This window comes from Gorilla gorilla, chromosome 8, assembly GCF_029281585.2.
Source record: "Gorilla gorilla gorilla isolate KB3781 chromosome 8, NHGRI_mGorGor1-v2.1_pri, whole genome shotgun sequence".
NCBI classification, from domain to species: domain Eukaryota; kingdom Metazoa; phylum Chordata; class Mammalia; order Primates; family Hominidae; genus Gorilla; species Gorilla gorilla.
Window position 1 is genome coordinate 83,380,324 of NC_073232.2, and position 4,347 is coordinate 83,384,670.

Consider the following 4,347-nt stretch of genomic DNA (forward strand, 5'->3'; position numbering starts at 1 on the left):
GGCGGTGTCTGGTTTGCATAGGGCTCAGGGGATTGGTTTGACCTGGCATGTCATTCACTTAGCCCGCGAAAAAACTGGCCCTCCCACCCTAGTCTTTTAGTATGCAAATACAGGGCTGCCATGATGTTCTACACACGTGGGGTTATGTGGGGACAACCATGCTGCCAGGCACTTGTAGGCGCAAGGTCAAGAGGACAACGGTGGAAATCGCCATGTTGGGTGTACCCAGTTTCTAATGGCTGGTATTTGCATATTAAAGGTTGCCGCCCTGGCTCTAAGAGCCAAGGCTTTCCTGCTAGACAAGAAACTTTTCTGGAGAGGCTTTAAAAGAGATGAAAATTTTCCAAGGAGCCCTTTTCCTCTCTATCTGCCTAAAATTATTTCTTAATAACTTCTATTATAGTATAGATTTCTCCACTAGCTAACCTGATATTTTTCTTCTAACTTTCGGTGCAGCTTCAGTTATTCCTTCCAGTTTTGTCCTCGCCCTCCACATGACTGGCTAGCCAGGTCACACTGGATGAATAGTTCACTCTCACTCAATACCTCCTGTTTGACATATATGAACTAGAGGTGGCTCGTACCTGTCCCAAACATATATAGAATATATTTGACATCCTTGAGACAGCAAAATGTTTCTCCCTAGGAAGAGAATTCATGTAGCATGAAGAAAGAAACTCTACAGTGTCCTGGAAAATTTATCAACTTAAACAGTGAGACCCACCAGATGGAGCAAATAGAATCATTCCCTGGAGGCTTTCAGAAGCAAAGGAAGTTACTACCCTTGAGAAACGCCCTTGCCGCTGCTATAATATTTATTTCAGTCTTGCTCAAAAAGTATTTAGGTCATTTGCTGCAATCAATAGAATTCTCCATTAGTGTGAGGAAAGTTGCATTCTAAGATTCAGGGAAATCTAAAATACCCTCAAGGAATATTAAGCAGCTCACACAGGTCTACTCCTGGAAGCTTATTTACTGTGACGGTGTATAAATGTTTTAAAATACTTGGCTGCCAAATATTAGTCCGCATTATGGACAACTTAAACAAAGAAAGTCACCCCGGCTAGGTTCCACCAGTTTCTATGCTCTGACCTGGGGAGAATGGAAAGGTTGGGGGAAGTGGAATCAGACCATTCTAGCTCAAAAGAGGAGCTCATTCTAGCTCAAAAAGCCTTCCTGCTTCTGGTGACTAGCTGCCTTCCCAATTATTAATGAAGAAAGACTCCTTTTTTCCATTTCCTAATGATGTCCACAGTTGAAGTGCAAACTGACTACAGCTGAGTATTTAAGTGGAATATTTCAAGGACATTTATCGTAAGTGGATACAGAGACCAGGCTCCTGTTTCAGCTTCAAGTTTTAAATGTCAAACACCTGGAGACATAATTACTCAACCTTAAAATCATTCTATGAGTTCATTGCTCTGGTTCAGGGAAAGTCAAACTAGTAAGTTACATTCAAGACACCATTAGGCTGAGGAAGGAGGGGTTGAGGGCTGTTGGAGGGCAAGGCAGGAGGAGTCCACACTAAGTCTTTAACCAGAGAGCCCTCTTGCCCCATTACACATAGTGAATGTGTAATGCCCCGTTAGTATATATCTCAGATGAGAAGAATGAAGGATCTCCTATGTATTCAAGGAATCAGAGGTACAAGCGACTGAAAATTTACTGACAGTAATGTCATATATAATTTGGACATGAAAAATTTTCTAGTGGGACAGGGATTTTAATATTAAGACAGCAGCTTCTGGCCGGGTGCTGTGGATCACGCTTGTAATCCTAGCACTTTGGGAGCCAAGGCGAGAGTACCACCTGATGTCAGGAGTTCAAGACCAGCCTGGCCAACATGGTGAAACCGTGCCTCTACTAAAAATACAAAAAGTAGCAGGCCGTGGTGGCACATGCCTGTAATCCCAGCTACTGAGGAGGCTGAGGCAGGAGAATCGCTTGAACCCACGAGGTGGAGGTTTCAGTGACCCGAGATCGCGCCACTGCACTCCAGCCTGGGCAACAGAGCAAAACTCTGTCAAAAAAAAAAAAAAAAAAAAAAAAAAAGCAGCTTCTCTGATTCAAATGTAAGTCAACTAGTATTTCTAACCTCTTAGACATAATTGCTTAGACCAAAAGGACCGTTCACTAGCATCCACAGATATCCAGAACAGAACAGACATCTGTCCTTCATTTCAAATGCACATGAAAGGTAAGTAGATTCTCCTAGTTTCCTTACCCTCTGTGCCTAATTTCCCTGTTCATCCACCGTGTTCTTTTAGTCAAAGTCTGAATACAAGTGAAAAAGCAAAATAACATGCAAAATAAGGATGGTCCAGTCAGTTCCACATACTTTCAGAAACCCCTGACTTAAAGATGTTTCAGGGCCAGGCACAGTAATCCCAGCACTTTGGGAGGCCAAGGCAGGCAGATCACCTGAGGTCAGGAGTTCAAGACCAACCTGGCCAACATGGTGAAACCCCATCTCTACTAAAAATACAAAGATTAATTGGGCCTGGTGGTGCTTGCTTGTAATCCCAGCTACTCGGGAGGCTGAGGCAAAAGAAGCATTTGAACCTGGAAGGCGGAGGTTGCAGTGAGCGGAGACTGCACCACTGCACTCCAGCCTGGGTGACAGAGCCAGACTCCATTTCAAAAAGAAAAAAAAAAAGTTTCAGAATTCCAAAGGGCGGGACTGACTTAACTGACCAAATTTCCTAGTATCTTTTTTTTCAGTTTGAGAGCCCATACTGTTTATTAACTGGCCAGATTAGAAAAATAATCACGGTAGACACCTTAGTTCGTTCTTCTGATAAGACCGTTAATCTGGTCCTCGCTGTTGCCAGCATCTCCACCTTCTACAAAATGGGTGGTCTTTTTCTTCTTTCTACCTCGTGGAGAAGATAACTTGAAGGGCCACGGGAAGTCACTTGCTTCTTTGAAGCACTTTCCAACAGTATAGATCTCATGAATCAGATCCTCCATGCAGATGATGCCATATTTATTAAGAGACACAGCAATCAAAGTGTTATCTGTCTAAGCAATTCCCTTCTTACTGATTTTGCCATAACCACGCTTGTAGATTACTTCATTTACTGACTTCAGATTTGGGTACTCCCATGCCATATATGGTTCTACAATCCTCAGCATGTTAATTGAAGCCTTGTTGAGCTTCACAAAGGTTCCATTGAAGATGTGATGAAAGCAAAGAAGCTGCAACACCTTTCAGACCTTTGGGCTCACACCATTGATATCTCTGATCCTGATGACAAACGCCAATTTGGGTTCTGCAGGTACATAGATGTTGCCAGCTTTTCTTGCCAACCTCGCCATTCGAATTTCAGTACTGTACATCTGCCTACATTCCTTGTGATAGTGGTTTGCTTTTTCATAGATAAGTTTCCTCCTTGCCTTTCGAAGCATCTTTTGGGCAGACTTCTTTCTCAGGCGCTTGATCTTCAGCTCTGCGAAATTCCTTCCCTTTTTCTTAAGGTTTCTGGCACAGCAGGAACCTTCTTTTTCTTCTCTTCAACACCCTCCATGGTTCTAGCCGGAAAAGAGGACCCTAGTATCTTAATGCTCATGAAATACAGTATTCTACTTCTACTGGGCACATGCAAGGGATTCTTGCTGTACTTGTGCAAAAATCCTAGCTAGAAAACAGCCTCTTGGCTGCCCCCAGCAATTCACAGCAGCCAGAAACTATCCTCTCCCCCTAGATGGCTACAAACACTCACTATCTTGTCATGCCTTGGCACATGACATGAAACTGACAAGGGTGGCTAAATAAAGAAGAAGAAAAAAGTCAAAATCTGAAGCTAGGTCACAAGGAAATGGTAAGTGAAAAGTCAAACTGAAAGCATTCCTAAGCCATGATTTTGCCTAAGACCATGAAAATCCTGAATACTGGTATATTATTATATGTATTCAAAATACTTATTTTTCCTATAGCTTATACACTCATGCACGCATGTGCACATACACACACACACACACAGACACAACTAGCCAAACATACTTTCTTTTCTGGAACAGCCAGTGGAAGCCCAGCTTGTGATTATTCCAAGGATAAAAGAACAGAACTTTGCGGATTCAGTTACTCTAACTGAACACGAAACAAAGCATAACAACGCAAAGTAATTTTTAGCCTAATACAATCTCCATATTTATTTTATGAATTTACTCAATGCCACATTCCCAGTTAACAAGGATTACAAAGAAGAATGTGAGGAGACAGGAAATGCAAATTGCAGCTGTGTTAGAAAGCAAGTCACTCCCATGTCATTCCCATTTCTTAAGTTAAAGACCCAGTTAGAAGCTAATATCAGTTTGTCTACAATACAAGGTAGACCTTAGGATAAT

At 42.3% G+C, this 4,347-nt stretch overlaps 1 pseudogene; it reads right to left on the reverse strand.

Annotated features, from left to right (window-relative positions):
- Nucleotides 1–2,781: 2,781 nt before the first annotated feature.
- On the reverse strand, nt 2,782–3,527 carry LOC101154003 (large ribosomal subunit protein uL30-like; annotated as a pseudogene).
- Nucleotides 3,528–4,347: the final 820 nt, after the last annotated feature.